The sequence below is a fragment of the Cottoperca gobio genome, chromosome 7 (assembly GCF_900634415.1).
Source record: "Cottoperca gobio chromosome 7, fCotGob3.1, whole genome shotgun sequence".
Taxonomy (NCBI): Eukaryota; Metazoa; Chordata; class Actinopteri; order Perciformes; family Bovichtidae; genus Cottoperca; species Cottoperca gobio.
Genome location: NC_041361.1, coordinates 1,427,405 through 1,451,106, shown reverse-complemented (window position 1 = coordinate 1,451,106; position 23,702 = coordinate 1,427,405). Strand labels below are relative to the sequence as shown.

Sequence of the window (23,702 nt, the reverse complement as noted above, 5' to 3'; positions counted from 1 at the left end):
ATTTCTTAATTTGAGAGTAACATTGCATCACAAATGTGTTGTTGTCTCGCTGTTATGTCTCAGAATATCTTAAAATGAGTTTACAGAAAGATAATTACATGTATGCTGATTAAAACAAGACATTTATTATTCATCTGCTTTGTTTCTGGGGTTTTATAACGGGGAACTTTTCTATTTTCTGACATTTTATAGATCAGATATGATTAAATTAATAGGTAAGATAATATTGTAAGAATAAAAAATAAATAAATAAAAAAGATGACCTTTAATGTTTTGAAGAATCTTTAAAATATATTTTAAAGTGAATTTAATGTTTTTCATATGAGATTTATAGAAACATAATTGTATGTATTATTCTTATGCTGTCACTTTGTTAGAGATGCAAACATGTGACTTTTCTTAAGTGACTGTAACATCTTCTAAGATAAAATGCTAAATCTCCGCTGGTTCCAGCTTCTTAAATATTAAGACTTGATGCTTGTTTTGTCACAAATGATCATGAACTAAATATCTTTTGGTTTTGAAAGTGTCTTTGGGGGAAATGTCATAATGAAATAAAAACTATATCCAATAAAGTAATGTTATTGAGTTTGAATTATTTGTTAAATTATTTCTCACATTGTTGGTTCATTTATTTATTTCATTCGTATGATTATTTATTTCTTGATCTTTTTTAATATTGAAAACTTTCCACAATATTGTAGCTTCAATATACCAGAATGGTCTTTTCCTGACTTTAAACAATGAACGTCCTCGTTATCTACACCGTGTGTATAAAGTTTAATTATCTCTGAGAGCACGTGAAGGCAACGTGTCACACGTCATCACGTCAGGCTGTTACCATGGACACGGAGTACTCTCAACGCTCGAGACGTTAGTGAGCTAAACAGAAAAGATCCTCCAAACAAAACCCGTTAATTTCTGTAGGACTGGGTGAGTACAGCTTTAAATACTTTATATACTTTAATATATATATTTAATAGTTCTTGTAACTTAACGCTAACACAGTTTGTTATTGTAACGTTAGCTTAATTCACATTCCACAGTTATTAACGCTACCGGTGATTTTTACCGGTGTTTCTTGATTGATCTATAGTTGGCTTAAACGTCTGGATCAAGACTGGGCTTTTTAAGAAGAGGTTTGTTATGAAGCTACTTTCACTGACTGTGGTACACAGCCTGATAGTAAAGACAGGTGGATCATATTTCATTTAAACAAGTGTTGATTAAGGGTGAAACGTTTTTTAACAGTTAAGTTGGAATCAGGTACAAGAGACAGGTTGATGGCTTAGAAGAAGAAGTTGAAGTTAGTTGTTGAAGGTCGATGAGAGAAAAGCAGTCTATATATATATATATATATATATATATATATATATATATATATATATATATATATATATATTTATAAAACGGACATGTCAAATCAAGCAATCTGATTGGTTCTTAGCCGTGGTATAATGAGCGTATATCACAGGTAGAATTGTAGTTACTTTTCACAACAAGTCAGTATCCCTCCGCGGCGGAGAAAAAGCTACAACCGTTACAGCTGTTAAATTAGGTCCGTTTAGAAACAAACTTACAAAGCTTTACTCTGGAGGAGTGGATCGATCAGTGCCTATCTCCAGAGAAGAGAGCCCCTAAAAGACGACATGCAGAGCTACTGAAGAGCAGGTAGACCAAATATGTTCGCTAGCTGTTAGTGTTGTTGCATAGCAACCACCTCGCACTATGTTTTGTGCAGCAGGCAACGGGGGACTATTTTATTTTGAACATCATTATTTAATAATAAAAACTATTTGAATTGGAGTGTGTATTTTTCTTTCATATTGCCACACTTGGTAACCGTTTTATAAAAGCAATAGCTCACTTCAGACCGTGATATATGGTCATTATATCACAGTTAAGGGGCGTGGTTCGGCCCGACGCGAAGCAGAGATCGACAACCCACGGCCTGTCGTGAGCTATTGCTTAAAAATATATATAATCAGGTTTTACAGCTGTTTTTAAGCTGGTAGAAGATACATCTGTACAGGCTGAGGGCAGGAGGTGATTCATTTAGTCTCTAATAATTATAATTGTATGGTTAAAGAAGCTCATGAAGTCTCACTACTAAGGGATGTGGGAATAGTGAGCTCAGTAGAGCTGTAGCTCTCTGTCGTCCTCAGTGCTGTAAAGAAACCTGGTGTTGTTCTTATTCTCTTCTGTTAATGATGAGGAATACGCTGCTCTGGCATTACGGAGAGCCTTCTGAGATGTTTTAACATTATCTACAGACTAGAAGAGATTCTTCCACCTTGGAGGAACGCCATTTCCTTTCTCGACTTCTGCTTCAGTTTGCAGTTTCGGGGTTGTGCCGTGGAGCTTTCTTTGTGTCATTAACTTCTTTTTTAGAGGAGCGACAGAGTCCAGTGTCATTCACAGTGAGCCTGCAGCACGATCAACAAGACCATCAATGTCGGGGTTGGGACTAAAGAGTCCTCCGTTACATTGAGACATGGTGTGAATTAAATGCTGATGGAATCACTTCCTTAAATGTAACTACAGCACTATCATAAAGACATCTAGTGTGGGAACTGTTGCCTAGTAACTTGTAGTCCAGGAACAGGACTTCAAAAGTTATTATAAAATGGTCCGATAAAAGAGGATTATGTTGAAAGACTAACAAATGTTCAATGTCATGTGTCAGAACAAGGTCGAGGGTTAAAACAGTGAGTGTGTCTATGTACATTCTGACTGAACACAATCAGATCCAACAATGAGATAAACACAGTATTAAGGCTGTTACTATCGACGTCACATGGACATTAAAGTCATCTACAATAATAACTTTAACTGTTTGAATGTGAAAGAACGAGATCACGGGTACAAGCGGCCGAAATGTGTTTTCTCAGACGGGTGGCGTCTCCCTTAGAGATCGGGTGAGAAGCTCAGCCATCCGCGAGAGACTCGGAGTAGAGCCGCCGCTCTTTTACGTTGAAAGGAGCCAGTTGAGCTGGTTTGGGCATCTAGTAAGGATGCCACCTGGGCGCCTCCCTAGGGAGGTGTTCCAGGCACGTCCAGCTGGGAGGAGACCCCGGGGAAGACCCAGGACTCAGTGGAGAGATTATATCTCCTCACTGGCCTGGGAACGCCTCAGGATCCCCCAGTCAGAGCTGGAGGATGTGGCCCGGAGAAGGGAAGTTTGGGGTTCCTTACTGGAGCTGCTGTCCCCGCGACCCGATCCCGGATAAGCGGTGGACGACGGATGGATGGATGGATGGATGGATGGATGGATGGATGTTTGAATGTCTAAACTTGATAAAAACTCTGAGAATTCAGATAAATATTCAGAATACGGACCAGGTGTGTGGTACAATATAACATGTACAATTGGCTGAAGTGTTTTCCATGTTGGGTTTGCAATATTGAATTTCACTTTAATGCAAAATAAGTAATCTTTGCATATCTTTATCCCCATCGTGTCTTTAAATGAGAGACGACCTGAAATATCTTTACAAGCAGAATAGAAATATGATAAAAATCCTTTGTCATTGTAAAGAATACAACGACATTAAGAGCACAACTCCTGATCAGTGCAGATATAAAGTTACAGAATACAAACAGCACAAAAACAAGACCACAGCAAACAAACATCCACGACACACAAACACAGGAAGCAAAGTCTCTGTAGGCGACAGGACAGTGATGATTCATCATGAGCTGCTCGTCAGGTTCATGAGAACATCCTTTGTTTCTGACCGGCTGTTCTGTGGCTCACATTTCACACTTTTATTAAAGATGGAGACTGTACTGGAGTCAGACAGTGAGGAGCAAGTCAGAGGAGGAGAGACACGAGAGGAGGAGGAGGAGGAGGAGGAGGAGGAGGAGCCGAAGAAGCTGGAGGGAACTCTCCATGTTTCAGCTCCTCAGGAGCTTCTGTGAGTGTCCACCACTTATAAACACACAACACACTCACACACTGAAGGAGGCCATACAAAGTGAGTCTGTGCCTTCAAATGACTAAACAACTACTAACTGTTGCATTCAATATATATATTAATACATTTAGGGCTGTAACAATTAGTCATTTAAGTATTTTACGAAGTTAAACTATCTCTAAATAGTTTTATAATATTAATAATAAACTTTATTTTAAGAGCACTTTTCCTACAAGAGATTTAGCTCAAAGTGCTTTACAAGACAAATTAAATGAGGTAAAAAGACGATCAAGTTAATAGTTTCATCAGTTTCTTTCTCACTATAGTTCACATGGACTTAATATTTAGATTTTGTACTGAGATGAGTAAAAATAATGTAAAGAAATGTTTACAGGCCAATTATAAATGTCTGGTGTGCAGATCTGGTTAAAATGATTCAGCATCTAATTACATCAAAGATTGTGATGATTTAGATTATTATTAGATTTATTTGACTGTCTTCTCCTGCTGTCCTTCACCAGTCTGAAGGTGGACCAGGCAGACGGGCTGTGTCCAGAGTCCTACAGAATTAACTTCCCCGACGAGAGTCGACTGTTGGCCATCGGCGACAACTTCCAGCGTCAGTATTCACACTTGTATCCCGACCGCAAACCGCTGCTGCTCTGCCCCTGTCAACGAATGTGGCGTTAAGGTAAAATTAACAATCTCAATTTACTGGACGAGTTTCTGCATCAACTTTCTTCTCTTTTCCTCTCTCGGGGAGAGAAACGCCACCCCGTCCCTACATCTTCAAACAGCCCATATAGGAGACACGGGACAATATAAACTTTTCATGTCACCATTATTCACAATAACTGATTTACGACATTATCCTGATAATCCTCAAAATATGCATAAAAGTCTTGAAAGTCACTAACACATACTGGAATCACTTTTTGAATTTTGTAAAGAAACAAAACAAATATTTTTATTGCATCACAGATAGAACATCTTTTTAGTGAAGTTCAACTTCTTGCATCTCAGGCTCTCTTCAACAACGCTCAATAAATATGTTTAAAAAATCACACACGTCAAAACAAAAAGAGAATCTAAAATATAAACAAACATTAAATATAAAATATGTTTATATAAATTAGACAGTGAACAAACAAACAAAAACATTAAAAACAGAACATTCTTAAATAAGGTAATCATAAATCATAAGGTCCCTCCTGTTATGGGTACGTCCAGAGGAGACCCAGGCGCAGAACACTAGACTCTGGAAACGGAGTAAGTTTAAATAGTTTATTAAAGCAATACTCGCTAGTAGGCAGATGGTGAGAGAATGATGGTACAGCAGGCAGGCAGGAGTTGAGCGACAAGTTATGCAGTGATCCGGGGTAGTAGAAACAACAATCTGGCGATGAGTGACTGGAAGACCAGGGTAGATAAACTGTGCTGGGATGAGTTGATTGTAGACAGGTGAGCAGATTGGAGTTAATGGGTTGAATGAGATCAGCTGCTAAAGTCTTTGACCGCGCCCCTGCCACATACACACACAAAGAGACAGGGAAACCATGGACCGGAAAACACTAGGGATACAGATGGGACCGTGACAGTACCCCCGAATGAGAAAGTGGTCCAGTATGAGCCTGCGGGACAACCACATCCTCTCCTCTGGACCGTATCCCACCCAATACACCAGGTACTGGTACCCACGGCCCCGTCGGCGGATGTCCAACAGTCGTCAGATGTCCAACAGTCATCAGACCGTGTAGGCCGGGTGGTTGTCGATGATTCGGGTGGGTGGAGGGGCGACGGTAGGAGGGCACAAAGGACTAGAGGAAACTGGTTTCAACTGAGATACATGAAAGATGGGATGAAGCTTCAGGGATGATGGTAATTTCAGTCTGACCGCGGATGGGTTATTTACCCTCTCCACCTCAAATGGACCAATGAAACAAAGCTTTAACTTCTTGGATTCTGCCTGTCATGGAATGTCTTTAGAACATAGCCAAACTCTCTGACCTATTTTCCACTCTGGTGCAGGGGGTCCGGTGACGGTCGGCGATGCGTTGGTTACGCTCAGTGGTCCTCAGCAGAGCCGAGCGAGCACCCCTCCAAATCTTCCTGCAGCAACGCAGATGAGCTTGGACTGAGGGCACCGCAATCTCGTCCTCCTGGATTGGAAAGAAAGGTGGTTGATATCCCAAAGAACACTCAAATGGAGATATACCCGTGGCGGCGCAGGAGAGCGAATTGTGGGCATACTCGATCCAGGGAATATGAACACTGCAGGAAGAGGGATTCTGAGCTGTGACGCACCATAGCATGGACCCCAGGTCTTGGTTGGCCCGCTCCATCTGCCCATTAGTCTGGATGATAACCAGAGGAAAGACTAACAGATGCCCCAATAGCACGACAGAATGCCTTCCATACCTGAGACGAAAACTGTGGTCCCCGGTCAGAGACGATGTCACTGGGGATGCCATGTAAACGGACCACATGGTTGACCAGGAGACCAGGCAGTCTCGAAGGCAGTGGGGAGCTTGGAAGGGGTTGGCCTTGGAGAATCTGTCCACAATGGTGAGAATGACTGTGTTTCCTTGGGAAAGTGGCAAACCAGTAACAAAATCCAAACCTATGTGACTCCACGGGTGACTAGGAACTGGGAGCAGCCGAAGCAAACCGGAAGGAGCCTGGTGGGAGTCCTTACTGTGGGCGCAGACCATGCAGGCAAGAACAAAGGCCCAGGAATCAACCTCCATCGAAGACCACCAAAAGTGACAGCGACGCAGGGAAAGTGTCCAGTTAACCCTTTGGTAGCAGGCAAAACGAGAGGCATGAACCCACTGAAGAACCTGGGAGCGCACAGAATCGGGAACAAACAGACGGTTATTTGGACCATTACCAGGATCAGGTTGATCCTTTTGGGCATTCCTGATAACTCCCTCTATCTCCTACGTAACAACGCCCACTATGCTGGAAGAGGGAACAATAGTATCAGGGGTTGCCGAATCCTGGTCAATGGAAAACAGTCTGGATAGAGCATCAGGTTTACCGTTCTTGGAACCTAGACGAAAAGTCAGTGTGAAATTGAACCTGCCGAAGAACAATGCCCAGCGAGCTTGCCGGGAATTTAGTCTCTTGGCGGATTGAATGTAAGCCAGGTTTCCTGTGATCCGTCCAGACGATGAACGGCTGCTCGGTCCCCTCCAACCAGTGTCTCCACTCCGCCAAGGCCAGCTTAACCGCGAGTAGTTCCCTGTTGCCGACATCGTAGTTCTGTTCAGCCCCAGACAGGCGTCTGGAGAAAAAAGCACAAGGATGGAGCAGTTGCCCCTACTCCAGAGTTGGAGGCATCCACCTCGACGATAAACTGCAAAGCTGGGTCGGGATGAATGAGGACCGGAGCTGACGTTAACCGTTTCTTCAGCTCTGTAAATGCACCCTCAGCCTGAGGAGTCCATGAGAAGGATGCTGACGGGGATGTAAGTTGATTAAGGGGTCCGGCAACCCGGCGATAGAAGTTAGCGAAACCCAGGAAACGCTGAAGCTGCTTCCGAGTGGTAGGTTGGGGCCACTGAGCCACTGCTTGAACCTTTTCTGGATCCGTCCTGACCTGCCCCCTCTCGACAATGTACCCCAGGAAGTCCACCGAATCCACATGAAACTTGCATTTCTCGGCCTTCACAAACAATTTATTCTCCAGAAGCCTTTGGAAAACTTGTTGCACGTGTTGTACATGCTCCTCAAAAGTGCGGGAAAAAAATAAAAATAAAAATCAGGATGTCGTTCAAATAAACAAATACAGAACGATTCAGCAGGTCTCGGAGGACATCATTCACTAGAGCCTGGAAAACGGTGGGTGCATTGGTGAGTCCAAATGGCATCACCAGGTATTCAAAATGACCAAGGGGGGGTGTTAAATGCCGTCTTCCACTCATCCCCCTGCCGTATGCGGACCAAATGGTAAGCGTTCCTGAGGTCGAGCTTGGAGAAGACGGTAGCTCCATGTAATTGCTCAAAGACTGAATTGATGAGGGGCAGGGGATACTTGTTCTTAATAGTAATGTTGTTCAGACCCCGATAATCAATACATGGCCGAAGCGATTTGTCCTTCTTAGCCACAAAAAAGAAACCCGCTCCCACAGGGGATGAAGATGGTCTTATGAGACCAGCCGCGAGAGAGTCCCGGATATAGACCTCCATGGCCTCTTGCTCAGGTCGGGACAGGTTGAATAGGCGGCTTGAAGGTAGAGGAGCGCCGGGAAGAGTGTCAATGGCACAGTCGTAAGGTCGATGAGGAGGCAGAAACAGGGCCCGCTGTTTACTAAAGACCTCTCCCAGGTTATGATAAACAGCAGGAACTGCAGACAAGTTGACTGACTCGGGTTTGGATGTGGGTCTGGTGCAACCCGCTGGGGAAAGTGCAGACTGCAGGCAGGAGGAGTGACAAAAAGAGCTCCAACTCTTGACTTGACCAGTTAACCAGTCTATGTGGGGGTTGTGCAATTTCAACCAGGGCTGGCCTAGTCCTAGGGGTGTGTGGGGAGAAGGCATAACATGAAACCTTATCTCTTCATGGTAGGTTGCCTGACAGGATGAGATGAAGTGGTTCAGTTATATGAGTGACCTGGGCCAGGAACCTTTCATTCAACCCTCTAGAGGTTGAGTAGCGATACCGGCCGAGACCACTAATTGGGCGTCCAGGAAACTCTCATCTGCTGCAGAATCAACCAGGGCTGGCAGGGAGATAGCTTGTTGGTTCACCAACAATGTGGCCTGCAGGGGTCTTCGGTCTTGTGGGGCAGAAGAAGTGGTCTTGCTCGCCAGTATCCCCATCCTTACTGACGAGCTCCCTCTTTTGGTAGCTGGGGATAGGAGGCCAGGAAATGGCCGGAGTGAGCGCAATACATACAGAGTCTCTCTTTGAGTCTCCTGAGACTTTCGTCGGGAGGGAGTCGGACTCTGCCTAGTTGCATCGGCTCCACAGAAGATAGGTGGGAAGAGGAGACTACCTGGTTGGTATTAGGGTAAACAACAAGATCTGCACAGAGTCTAGCTGGAGAAGGAGGAACTACCTGAGAAGAAGACAACCCTGAGGACCGACTAGCCCTTTCCCTGCGTCGTTCCCTAAGACGGTTGTCCAATCTTATGGCTAACGACACTAAGTCGTCCAAGCTGGCAGACTCGTCCCTCACCGCTAACTCATCTTTAACAGCATCCTCTAACCCTGTACGAAAAACTCCCTAGAGAGCTGAGTCGTTCCAACCGGCCTCAGCTGCTAGTGTACGAAACTCAACTGAAAACTCGGCTACACTACGGGACCCTTGTCGTAAGGCAAGAAGACGTTGTGACGCCTCCCTACCGCTGACCGGGTGATCAAACACTTTCCTCATCTCCACTAAAAACTCTGGGAGTGAAAAACAAAGAGGACCCTGACCCTCCCATATAGCTGAACCCCAGGCTAGACCTCGATCAGTGAGTAGCCCAATAATGTAACTTATCTTGCCCTGTCACAAACATATGTAGCGGGCTGCTGCTCAAAGACTAGCGAACACAAAAAAAAAAAAACACAAAAAAAACCTACATGTCCCTAAGTCTCCTGAATAACGATTGGGAGTGGGAGTGTTAGGCTCACGTACTGGAGGATGAGGCTAAAGTCTCCAGAGGGTTGGTCGGAGCAGAAAGTGTGAGGGGAGTAGAAACCAGGCTCAGCTGATGTCCCAGCTGTGCCATGTTGGTAGATAGTGATTGAATATTGTTCATTACCTCAGGGAGTGCTTGGTCATGGCGACCCACGAGAACACCCTGGTTAGCGAGAGCCTCACGGAGCGAGTCAGTGTCTGCTGGGTTCATGTTGGCCAGATTGTTCTGTTATGTGTACGTCCAGAGGAGACCCAGGCGCAGAACACTAGACTCTGGAAACGGAGTAAGTTTAAATAGTTTATTAAAACAATACTGGCTAGATGGTGAGAGAATAATGGGGAGGGCGGGCAGGCGGGCGGGCGGGCGGCAGGCAGGCAGGCAGGCAGGCAGGCAGGCAGGCAGAAGTTGAGCGACAAGTTATGCAGTGATCCGGGGTAGTAGAAACAACAACCTGGCGATGAGTGACTGGAAGACCGGGGTAGATAAACTGTGCTGGGATGAGTTGATTGTAGACAGGTGAGCAGATTGGAGTTGATGGGTTGAATGAGATCAGCTGCTGAAGTCTTTGACCGTGCCCCTGCCACATACACACACACACACACACACACACAAAGAGACAGGGAAAACATGGACCGGAAAACACTAGGTATACAGATGGGACTGTGACACCCCCTGTGTACATGAAGACATGTTTTTCTTTATATCAGGCTCTATTTGTCACTTCTTTACCTTGATAGCAATCTGGACGTTTTCAAGTCACTGTTGAGATTTTCACGATTATCCTGAGAATGTAAGTTCATCAACTTATTGTGTTTTCTTATCACCATCCTTCCATATACTAATGTACCTCTGTCTGAGTCCAGTGTTGGTTTTTCTAATATTCAGAAGTTTGTGTCCATGACGCTTCGGCCCACACCGACAGTGTTCCCTGAACTTCTCACCTGGGGGGGCTGTGCCTCCTTCGTGGCTAACTTCCTGTCTCTGGACCCTTTGGAGCCGCCTGAAGGCCTGGTGAGAAGAGCAACACGAATGACCACATAATCATTTGGTCCACTTATTTAAGTAGGTGTTGGAATAATAATAATAATAATAATAATAATAATAATAATAATAATAATAATAATAATAATAATAATACATTTTATTTGTAAAGCACCTTTCAAAGCTAAAAGCAATCTCAAGAAGTGTGTGTGTGTGTGTGTGTGTGTGTGTGTGTGTGTGTGTGTGTGTGTGTGTGTGGTTACCATGACTACAGTTCCTGACTGTAGACACTGTTCACGTCAACTTCCAAATCACAATCACGACTGTGAAACTCAGGTTTTTCTGAAAGCTCTAATATAGCCAACTTGATGCCTCCGTGTTTAATCTAATTAAATGCCAATTTAATTGAATGTGCTCTGTAGTCATTTTGCGTCTCTTTGTGTGTCCCTGTGCTTGTTTTGCATTATTTTAATAGACGTTTTGTGTCTCTTTGTGGTCATTTGTGCCTCGTTTTAGTCATTCTTGGTGATAGAGTTGCGTCCCTTTTGGTCATTTTGTGTCTCTTTGTGACTTCAAGCAGTAACTGTAGGTAGCAGTAACTTCAAACAGAAGATCTGGCTCAGGGACCCCCTAACCTGTGCCCAGCAGGCCCATTCAGAAATCTGTCCTTGTGTGTTGCTGTCCCAGCCCAGGTATTTGTTCTCCTCCAGCTCGGTGCTGCAGAGTCAGAGAGCCACATGTTTTGAATGTGCCACCCTGCTGTGCAGCCTGCTGCTCGGGGCCCACTACGACGTTTACTGTGTCAGCGGCTACGCTGTCAAAGAGATGTGTCTGCTGGACCAGAGTCTGCAGGAGTGCCCCCTGCTGGACACTGAGGTCAAGGTCAGTGCTGTGTTCAGTGTTCATGACTGATGTTCATTACTGCTGCACATATAAAGAGCGGTAACCAGCTTGTCAGATAGATCGGTGACTCACAGATATGAATGTGTCTGTCTGCTTGTGCTTTGTGTTTGTATGTGCAGAGTGTGATCTCAGAGCAGGAGCCGCAGGAGAACAAATACACAGTGAAACCTCTGAGGGAGCTGAAGAGTAACTTTGTGACGCAGCAGGAGAAGAAGAAACAGGATGCAGAGGCTGCGAGGTTTCAGAAACACAAACTACAGGTAACATGATGTTTGTACTGGTAAAGCAACACTCCACAGTTAGACAGTGAGTCCCTGTGTGAGCTATATACCATTCACAGACCTTGTTCTCAGAGAATGAGTTGAAATTACTCTCAAATATCGATCATTTCTCTCGTGGCATAGTTACTAAAACATTATAAATCATTAGACTGTCATTAATAGATTCATAAACACCATAAAAAGTCATATTGTTGTCAGGAACAGAGAATGTAATCTTGTGCTGTTCCACAAGAGGTGACACATGAAGTCTGCATGGTGTCAAATAACGAATAAGACTCTAAAGTAAACACACAGTAACCGGAGTTCTGAGTTCATCACATTGTGTTTCACAGCTGATCATAATTCAAAAAGATGTTTAATAATATTGTTGCTGTAATAAAAGCTAGAGACAAACGTACACAAATAATGTGACGATGGAAATATATTTCATAATTTATTGAAGCAAATATTAGATTAAAAAATACAACATTTCCCTGATTTAACGTGACTTTGTATAAAAGTGGCCCACCTCCAGTCTTCCACTACAGACACAGAGAAAGAGCTTCTTGTTGGTTGAACAGATAGAGATAATGGCGGCTCCGTACACTTCTAATAAAAGCCAAACTGCATGTTCTGACATCGCAGCACACATGAGCAAGCATCCTGAAATAAAGCTTCAAGTTAGATATTAAAGCCTTCCGTCTCTACTCTCCCTCCTTTGACCTTTTCTTTCCCTTTATGAACAGGAGAGTGAGCAGCGACCTGCTGACCCCCTGCAAGGACTGCGGGTGCACTGTTGGGTGCTGGTGCTGTCAGGGAGTCGGAGCGTCCAGGAGAACTTCTTCATCGACCCGCTGACCGGGAACAGCTACACCACTGACAATGACAACTTCCTGGGCATCGAGAGCGTGTGGAACAATCTCAACTACTACGTCAACATGCAGGACTGCAGGAACGGCTGCGCTGTGAGTCCACGACAACTCCACACACACTCGTCCGAAACAATAGAGACAATACATCTGAAAGTGTGTGTGTGTGTGTGTGTGTGTGTGTGTGTGTGTGTAGGATATGGTGTATGACCTGGAAGACTTAAAGATATGGGAGCCAGTCCTGTTCGGTGCAACCTACAAAAAGCAGCTGATTCTTGATGTGTTGAAGAAAAAGGAGAGTAAGCTGATGAGCAAAATCACCAATGATGTGGAGGTGTGTGTATGTGTGTTTTTCTCTGTGTGTGTATATGAGTTTATACCCTCACCCTATGTAGTAGTTTTGATAGTGGATATTAAGACCTAAAAGTAGAGCTGCAGCGATTATTCAACCGACAGGAAAATAAGCGCCGACTATTTAGTTAATCGATTAATTGTTAAAGTAACTTTTCATGTAAAAATGGCCAAAAATGTTTTTCTGTTTCCACATGATATTAAAGTGAATATCTTTGGGGTTTGGACTGAAAGACGAGACATTTAAAGACTTCATCTTGGACTTGGAGAAACTGGGATGGACATTTTTCACAAGTTTATAAAATTAGACCAAGCGATTAATCTAGAAAATAATCGTCAGCAGGCAGGAAAACACCTTTGAAGATAAGGATGATATTTTTATTAGTGTCAATAAATCCCATTAAAAGATTGAAAGCAGCGGTGAATGTATCGACTAACAAGTATTGTGTGTGTGTGTGTGTGTGTGTGTGTGTGTGTGTGTGTGTGTGTGTGTGTGTGTGTGTGTGTCTCTTCTTCCTCTGGGCCACAGAGCTCCATTACTGTCCAACAACTATTAACACATCAGTGAGCCTCACTGTTGCACTGACATGTTCCTTCAGTACCATGAACACACACACTGCAGTTTATTCTGACTCAACCCCACACACACCGTCCTGCTGCAAACAGGCCTCAACAAACACACTCTTATCACCTGTTTGTCATTATAGGTAACAAGAAAGAAAGAATAATACAATTTACAGCTAAATGAAACTGAAACATGATTTTAGGATGAATGAAGTTCAACACTTTGTTGTTTATGAAGGAGGAGGAGCAGCCCCGAGCTTTTGAGATGCCACGATCCTGGGTCAGTGACATCCCGATCTCAAAACAAGGTACAGGAAGTCCACACGAGCAGTATTTACCTGATTGTGCCGTGTGCTGATTCTGTACATCACCCTGTACGCTCTTTACCTGTTTGTTTGCAACGTAGTGTTTATTTTATGACATCTATAAAGATGGAGATGTTCAGGATCACAGCTGACAAAACTGACAAAACATTAAAGCATCAAGACAGAAACATGAAACACCTTAATGACTTCTATTCAAATAAAGTGCACAAAGACACAGATCAGTGCTGATATCCAGCCGCTCTCTAACGTCTTCTCAGTATATCTTTTAAATAGCATTCAGCATCAAACACAATCCCATAAATATTATAATATTGTATGTCCATCATCCATTTATTGTACGTATGAAATTCCCATTTTAAGGTTTGTGACAAACAATTAGGGAGTGATGGTTTCTCCACCATATAATCATACTTTTGCTAAATGAAAGCTTGCCTCTGGAGCGTTACATAGTCAACAGTTTTCCACTTGTGGGTAAAATATGCTGTTATCTTCTCCATTTTGTAAATGTCCATTGTAATATCCATCCGTGAATTAATCCTTAATTAATCATTAAATGAATAAATCCTTCTTGAGATATGAGTCCCAAAAATAAGGTCTTACTCTCCAGGGGCATTATAGACATTATGTATCGCTCTCCACAAATATTTAATAACAGGGCAATCCCAGAAAACACGGAGATCATTTGCATTTAGATTTCCACAGTTTCTCCCGGGGGAGTTAGCGTCACAGTGGGATTTCCAAGAGGGTGTAATAAAATACACAAACACATGATGCTGTAAAACCTCCACAAACTGCTGCCTCTGCGTTCGTCTGCAGACCTGGAGACCTGCTGGCCGGGAACACAGAAGGTGACCCAGTACAGAAAAGCAAAGCTGGAGAAGTTTGCACCGGACCTGATGTCAGACGGGCTGATCACACGACTGACTACATACAAAGACCTGAACTGTGAGTGTTCAGGAGAAACGGATGACTTCTAAAGAACAGTTCAGTTGTTTTCAGCACAAAGAGACAAGCTGTGTGTGTGTGTGTGTGTGTGTGTGTGTGTGTGTGTGTGTGTGTGTGTGTGTGTGTGTGTGTGTGTGTGTGTTGAAGGCACTGATGTCGTCATGGTGAAGGAGTGGTATCAGCACAGAAACGACCACCTGGAGGAGAGGGAGGTCAACGAGGTCGACAGCTTCATCACAGAAAGCTTCAAACGTGTACGACGTTTCCACCTTTTATGTAAATCCAGTTAAAAGTTCACTGAACCAAAGACACATGTAACTGACCTGTAGCACACATCTGTTTACAAACAACAACAAAACAAACTGAAACATAATGGAGCGTCTTCAACCCTCATTCAGTAACGGTTGTTTTATGTGGGATAACTAAATGACATTCTTTCCTCCTCCTGTTGTTATACTGTGTCCGCCATGTGCGTAGCTTCCTCTGCGTGCTCACAATCTGGCAGCTGCTCGCTACGTTTTTACAGATGTTCATTTCATTTGTTCATGTTCATTATGCAGCACGGCTGACACTGGTACCAGATAATGTATGTGAGGCACGGTGTACTTTGTGAAGCAAGTGTTTAAACTCTGCAGGATAATAGAGCTCGTTTTTGACATTAAACATAATTAATATTTGTGTCTAACTTGCCTTCAGCTGTAGGAACACTGTAATAACACTTCTGAAAATATGAGTTAGCCAGAAAGTACATTTTTCATCTGTAGTCCAATAAGTAAAAGCACAGACGTTAAGAATAAAAGCATAGAAAATACAATCAACCATAAAAGTAGTCAAAATAAATGTAGATAGAAACAGAGCATGTAGTACATAGAGACAAGAGGGACAGCTCTTATAACAGAACCAACAAGAGCCTGACAACACAATGTTAGGCCTGCTGACGTGTGGACAGGATGTACAGCGCTCAATGATGATATTGTGGAATTACATTTTCAGTTTCAAGTTTAAAATATCATTTTAATAAAATCCCCTCTGGGCTTCGATGGCCTTTGATCTTAAACGTTGTTCCCTCAGTGTTACGGGTTTTGCTCAGTTCACAGGTACACATCCAAGAGCACAGACACGGAGCGTGAGATGGAGTTCAGCAATGTTGGTGTTGAAGATCTGGTGCGGAGGGTGGAGTCACCAGGTGAAATGACAGAGTTCTTCGAGGGCCGGAAGGACTTCCTCTGTTACCGGCACGCTGTCTTCGACACACAGCTTTCAAAACCAGATTCCAACATTAATCTGGATGACCGACCAGTTCAGGTAAAATGATGTAAACATAAAGCAAAACAAATTCACACTGGGGTCATTTTACCATCATTTTATAAATGATATCAGTCGCTCAGGATAGTTGAGAATCATTTCAGGTGAAATGTTTTTTATATTATGTTAGTCCAACATCTTTCATTCCTTCTGACGTCCTGTCTGTTTCTCTCAGCTGGTCACTGTGTGTGTGTGTGTGTGTGTGTGTGTGTGTGTGTGTGTGTGTGTGTGTGTGTGTGTGTGTGTGTGTACAGAAAGTGGTGGAGCGTTTCCACAGGAACAGATCCAAGCCGGCCAACGAAGACGTGGCCGAGCGAGTGTTCCTATTGGCTCAAAGACGTATCGAGTTGACCTATCACTTAGAGGATCACAGATTCATCCCTTCAAAGAGAAGCTTCATCAAACCGCGAGAGTCAACAGAAAATAAGAAGGCCGAGGACTTCACACAAGACATGGTCTCCAGCTTCCAGGTACAACAAACACACACTAAGACATACAGCAGGTTTCACAGCCTTTCAAAGTAAAAGTCTCAGAGCTGTTCCTGTTTCTCACTCTCCAACAATCACAACATTTGTGTCTGTGTGGGCGTTCAGGTGGATCCATCCGAGGAGCCTCTTAAAACTTTGGCTCTACATGAGATGCTGGTGGCCCTGATGAAGGATGAGGACAAGGTGCTTCTCCAGATCAGGGAATCTAAGAAAGAGGTAACGTGTCCTCAGTGTCAGCTGGAGTCACAGTACAGTGGTGTCCCAATTCATCCCATAATATTCATGGTTTCTGGACACCTGCACACATAAGGAAAAGAAACGGTGTGGTTCCCATAGTAATAAGAAGGGATTAAAGGATGGAGATGAATCAATCACTCACATGTTATTTATAGAACCCTATGTGTCTCAGTTACATCTGTACAGCATACGACCCTCTGTCCTTATTGCAGAGATAGAAGTTGGTAGTTTGCCTAACAATGTCTTGGCAATAAGAGGACCATCCTAAAGATTTATATAAAATGTAATGGGGAGTGCGTGAGCCTGCATTTGTTACAAAGCATGCGTGACCTGCAGAATCCAGAGTATAACCCTCCAGCAGTCGCTGCAGACTCCCTCAGTCAAACCTCTCCCAGTTAATCACAGTCAGGTCCTCATGAAGAGCTGACAATGTGATGCACCTGGGAAACGTCCATGATGCTGGAGTTTCTAATACATCTTGGTGTTTACTACTTTCACTCAAGTTAAAGACGTGAATGTGTGAGCAGGTGAGAGACATCGTGGCCTGCAGAGAGCAGGAGGAGGGAGACATTCAGCTTCACTTCTCCCCGTGGACGACAACCGGAGCTGCCAGGGCCCGCAGCCAGAGACAGGAAATGGTGAGACAAGATTCCCATTGAACAGCAACTGTTTCCTACCTTCCTGTTGACCCTTTCCCTTCGAGACAACACTTACCTACCAACCTGCCAGTGGTGTGTGAGTGGAGTGAGGCACTTTAATTCAGATTGTTGCTACTTTATACTTAAAGGTAAATATTGGACTTTTGACTCCACTACATTTCTCCGACAACATTAGTTACTTATTATTGACTATTATCTCTCCTTCTCTTTCCCTCTGTTTCATGAAGTCGTTTTGAACCATACTTAGTCTGGCCCCTCGCCTGAGACCAATTTGCCTTGGGAGACCCTACCAGGAGCACTAGGCTCCAGACAACACAGGTGATGGTTCATAGGGACACACAAACCTCTCCACCGCGGTAAGGTGATGGTTCCCGGACAACATTAGTTACTTATTATTGACTACTTTTCAATGTCAAGATCATTAATACAAAATATAAATCACCTTTTAAATGATTATGGATTAAGCTCCCCGGCAGTATATAAAGTCGTCCTTTAACTCAATGTTTAGCTTCAATGATATACGGTAACATATATCATTCTGAAATGTGTTATTCAGTAGAATGACAACTTTTACTTTTGGTACTTTAAATACATTTTCATGCAAATACTTTTGTACTTCGATCCACAAAGCAATTCTCTTTGGTGGGAGTTGCAGGTGTTTGTGGATCTCACTTCCTGGAGATGCTGCTTGTGATTTTTGTCGCCACAGACGTAAAACACTGCAAATACAAAAGCTTCATCAGTGGGCCGGAGGCTCAGTCACCATTGTGTTGCCGCGTTCAGCCAAAGATACAACAGAAATGTGTTGAGATGAACATCTTTGAGATCATTACTTGAAGTAAGAATGCAGGACTTTGACTTGTTACAGAGTATTTCTACACTGTGGTATTACTGCTCCATCACTAGTTATCTATTTACCTACCAACTGAATAACTACTATATATTAAAGACATTTAAAATGGCCTTTGACAATGTCGTTCAGTTTCAACAGCCAAAAAACACCTTTTTCTGACAAAAGTAGAGTTGAATACGTCCAAGCAGGCTAACACCTTCAGGAAAGCCAAACACGTGTCTGTGACGTCCTTTGTCGACCATTTCTCTGCCGTTGCAGGAGCGTCTGGATGCGGAGGAGCAGCGGTGGCTGCAGGAGAAGGAGAAGGACATCCTGGCTCCTCTCCTCATTCGGCTGGACAACACAGAGACTCTGAGCGCCGAAGACGCCAAGCAGCTCCACCAGGACTGTTTGGCCGAGTTTAAACAGAGACTGGTGGAGCACGCCGACCTCATTCAGGAACGCTATGAAAAGGTAAAGTTCACTCATGATGTATATTATATCCCTTATTCACTGCAGGAACTTTAACGTATAACATGTAACATTTCCACATTAATATGTCTAAAAGCGACTCGATCTATGTTAAATATTTTACTGAATTGTGTACTTACATTATCCCAAATGTTTCCAACAATATTCAAAGTTCAAACTTAGAGAAATCTTTAATTCAAGGTAGCAGTGCGTTTCAGTTTGACTAAAGGTTGAATATACTGGAGTTCATAGCATTTTTCTGAAGGTGACCTTCTACCATGTATTCATAATGAGGGTGTGGCCATATGGAGGTGTTGATGTTAAAGATACAATATTAACTCTCTCTCCACCTGCCTACACTAATATCTTTAGTGTAAAAGTTAAAGATGAAGTTGTTATTACGTTATTGTGCATCTTTTATCCAATGCAGGACAAAGACCTTAAAGATGTAGTTTCTTTGTTTAGGAGACACAGGAACTGCAGAGGAAACAGCAGTGGTACCACAAGAAGCAGCTCAACATGACGGAGCAGCAGGAGGAAGAGTACCAGACCTACTGCTCTGAGAAAACACTACGAATACATGCCGCCAAGAAACACCTCAACATGTACTACACACACACACACACACACACAGACAAACACACACAAACACACACATATTTGTAGGCCGACCCAGAAGTTAGCATCGCACTGGTTCCCTCGACAAAAAGCCAAAAGGGATTTTTCCATTAGACTTTGAATTATGGCAGAAAATAAGTTTATTATACTTACACCTTTAGTTCAGCAGGATAATCTCCACATATTAACACCACTTTGATGATTTCTAAAGCGTAGATGCAATCACTAGAAGTAAAAAGCTAACGTTAGGCTACAAACAAACTGCACAGCGGTCACATGACTTCACGTTACCACCACTAAACTAAAGGAGGGCTCGTGTTCACAACGTTGTCCATCCATCCATCGTCTACCGCTTATCGGGGGTCGGGGGCAGCAGCTCCAGTAAGGAACCCCAAACTTCCATTCTCCTGGCCACATCCTCCAGCTCTGACTGGGGGATCCTGAGGCGTTCCCAGTGAGGAGATATAATCTCTCCACCGAGTCCTGGGTCTTCCCCGGGGTCTCCTCCCAGCTGGACGTGCCTGGAACACCTCCCTAGGGAGGCGCCCAGGTGGCTCCTTACTAGATGAACCACCTCAACTGACTCCTTTCAACGTAAAGGAGCAGCGGCTCTACTCCGAGTCTCTCCTGATGGCTGAGCTTCTCACCCTATCTCTAAGGGAGACGCCACCCGTCTGAGAAAACACATTTCGGCCGCTTGTACCCGTGATCTCGTTCTTTCGGTCATGACCCAGCCTTCATGACCATAGGTGAGGGTAGGAACGAAGATCGACTCTCTTTTTGTCACAATGGTAAAGTGACTGCAGTACCGCCCCCGCTGCTCCGATTCTCCGGCCAATCTCTCGATCCATCGTGCCCTCACTCCCGAACAAGACCCCGAGGTACTTGAACTCCTTCACTTGGGATAAGGGCTCATTCCCTACCCGGAGTAGGCAATCCACCGGTTTCCTGCTGAGAGCCATGGCCTCAGATTTGGAGGTGCTGATCCTCATCCCAACCGCTTCACACTCGGCTGTGAACCCATCCAGTGACTGCTGAAGGTCACAGACCGATGATGCCATCAGGACCACATCATCTGCAAAGAGCAGCGATGAGATCCTCAGGCCACCGAACTGCAACCCCTCTCCTCCACGACTACGCCTCGATATCCTGTCCATGAACATCACAAACAGGATTGGTGATAAAGCGCAGCCCTGGCGGAGGCCAACATTCACTGGGAACAAGTCCGACTTACTGCCGAGTATCCGGACACAACTCTCACTTTGGGCGTACAGGGATTGGATGGCCCTCAAAAGTGACCCCTTCACCCCATACTCCCGCAGCACCTCCCACAGTATCTCCCGGGGGACCCGGTCATACGCCTTCTCCAGATCCACAAAACACATGTAGACCGGATGGGCGTACTCCCAGGCCCCCTCCAGGATCCTTGCAAGAGTGAAGAGTTGGTCCGTTGTTCCAAGACCAGGACGGAATCCGCATTGTTCCTCTTCAATCAGAGGTTCGACTACACCGACTACACAACGTTGTGTAGTCTCATAAGCCACCTAACCTGTAAGACATGTAAAAGCTTCAAAATTCACAAGTGGGATATTTACTGACGTACTTTATGTTGAAGAACAAAACTTTAAAATCTTTTTATCTTGTGTTAACCACATTTATTTCAGGCCTCTACCCAAAAACCCATAAAAAGAAACGTTGACTTTGAGAGAACCAGAAGTGGTCAAATGCTCAGTGCTGCACCACTCTATAAAATGTATTTATTTTTAACATTCTAACCATTCAAAGTCATATAATTATGAAAAAGCATCACTCTGCTCGCTGTTACTGCAGAAGATTAACGGCAAGCGTTTTGGCCCAAAAGCAAAGGGTGTGTGTATCTGATTATTCACGTGTGTTTGTTCCAGGCACAAGGAAGCAGCTCCTCAAAAGTACCAAACTCTTGATTGGAAGCTGAAACGAGACCCTCGACTGGCCCCTCACCTGCTCTGCTGAGTCACCTGAATGTTATACATGTGCATACTTTCCTCTAGAGAAGGATTTAGAAATCCTCCTTCGCACATGCCCATGTGTTCGGAGCACAACATGCTGTGCAAATAAACCTGCAGAAGCAACTTGATCTGGTGCAGTCGAGCTACAAAGCACATTAAAGATATTTCTATTGGAGGACTGGAGTAAATATATTATCTCTATTATCTGTACCCCAGGGACAGTCTCATATCTGAGGCAGCTGCTGTATGAAGAGCTCGACACATTATTTTATATTCCTTTCTTCTTTATATATATATAAGAATAGCAATCAGAAAATCTAAACTAATCAAATGCAACAACGTCATGAATTGAATTGCAGACATTCAATGCCTTCCATTATGGATGTTTCCGAATAGTGAGACAGGCAGCACACATGTATTTATAAATGTATTTTATTTCACTTCAAACATTAAAAACTACTTGTAAATAAATAAATGTTAAACAAATGATAGTTAAAAACAAATTCACAGCAATGTATCGATATAAAATAACTGACAGCTTCTTCAACAGGTCAGCGTGTTTATTTCTCCTTAAACATAAAACACTATAAATCAATCTAAACAAGAACAAATGAACAAATAAAATGATTTAACGTTGGAATAATATATCTGTTTTTAAAATGTAGAGCTGTACAGTTTTGTGCAGGTACATTCTGCAAGGAATGTGCAAAAGTTCACAGTATAAAGAATAATAAAGTCTAAATATATCAGATTATAACATCTCGTAGGGTCGTGAAGCCTTCTTCATTTAAAGGGGTATAAGACACCACATCGTTGGCCTCTATCTCTGGATTTCATTCATTTCTGTGAAGAAAACTAAATTGTTCTATTTAAATCTGGATTAATATTTAATATTTTAAACCTCACAGGATAAAGACACGGTGAAGAACACAGTCTGTTATATTCACAGAGTCGTTGTGCTAAACAGTCTCGTCCAGCATTAGAACAGTTAAAACAACCAAAGAGCTAATAGAAGAATGGTCGAGCATCAGGGTGAAGAAAACACAGAATAAAACAACTAAAACAAAGTACGTATATTAAGTATTTATAAGTGTTAAAATATATATATATATATTTAAACATAATACAGACAGAACATTGTATTAAAAGTACCTAATAATAACAGGAAACCTCATCTCTGATGCAACATTTTACCCAAACGTCCTGCAGTTATTGCGTTCACTATTTGGGTTAATTGTACAGTTAATCAGTTGTTCTGTAGTCATTGTTTTGCAAAATCCATAAAACGTCAGGAGTCGTCAGTTTATAAATAAAAATAAATATAAAGCATAAAACTTTAAAATGCAAATTAAAATAACTTTAAACAAAAGATAAGAACTGATCAAATGAGAACTCAACCCGGGTGTAAAGGTATTCAAAGTCAGCACGAATGTTCTGGAAGTGTTTCTCACTAAATGTTGCTTCTCCGTGTTTAGACTGGACTCTGGGAACAGTCTGCAAAGTTTCTTTAACACATGTCTGGACTTGTATCCACTGACTTTGACATGGCTGTAAATGGTGAAGCGTAATAAACATTTCAGCCTCTTAGAGTCGCTGTTGCTGTTTGACCCAGTTTGCCTCTGGAACAATTAGCAAAGCTACATTAGTTTGACTTGGCTGTTTATTAAGTCAAGAGAACAAGAAACATACTAAGTGGGATTTTACAAATATTACTTTTTAATAATGCTATTTTTTAATTGAGATTGCCAATATTTATTGCTAGTATTAGCCAATATATCTACTTATATTTTGTGTGGATGTTTAGCGTGTCTAACATTTCTCAGGTGGAAGTGGGTGAGCAGCAGGTGGACCAGTACATGAACACAGGACATGATGAGAACAAAGTGTTCTAATGTTTCGTCTGTTTCTTTACAAAAGGTACAAGGGTCCACTGCAAATTAGTAAACTTTATGAATTATTTTTAAATAGGTTTCTGTGACCTTTGGGGTCATAAATTCAGAATGTGTTTGTCAATAATAGAAAAAGTTTCCGTATCAGGAACTTGTACGCACAACCCTCTAAAACACTTTGGATTTCAGAACAGAATTAATAAAAGATGTTTATGATGTTTATTGAAAAAGAAAACCTCTAAATATACAAACATTGCAGACATTTACTCAACATAATGGTCCAAAGAAACAAGAATATTAATTCAAATAAGTAGATAAACATAATATTTGTTTAGCAAGAATTGGGATAAATAAACGTAAAAATATTAAATTATAATTATATATTATATAAGCTCAAAAACATACAGTAAACTATGTTGTGGGTGTGGGCTATTTTGCTTCCATAACATGTCTTCTGTCGGGCTAGTG

At 42.8% G+C, this 23,702-nt stretch overlaps 1 pseudogene; it reads left to right on the top strand.

The window, feature by feature from the left end:
• Positions 1–797: 797 nt before the first annotated feature.
• LOC115010557 (dynein regulatory complex subunit 7-like) lies at positions 798–22,058 on the top strand (annotated as a pseudogene).
• Positions 22,059–23,702: the final 1,644 nt, after the last annotated feature.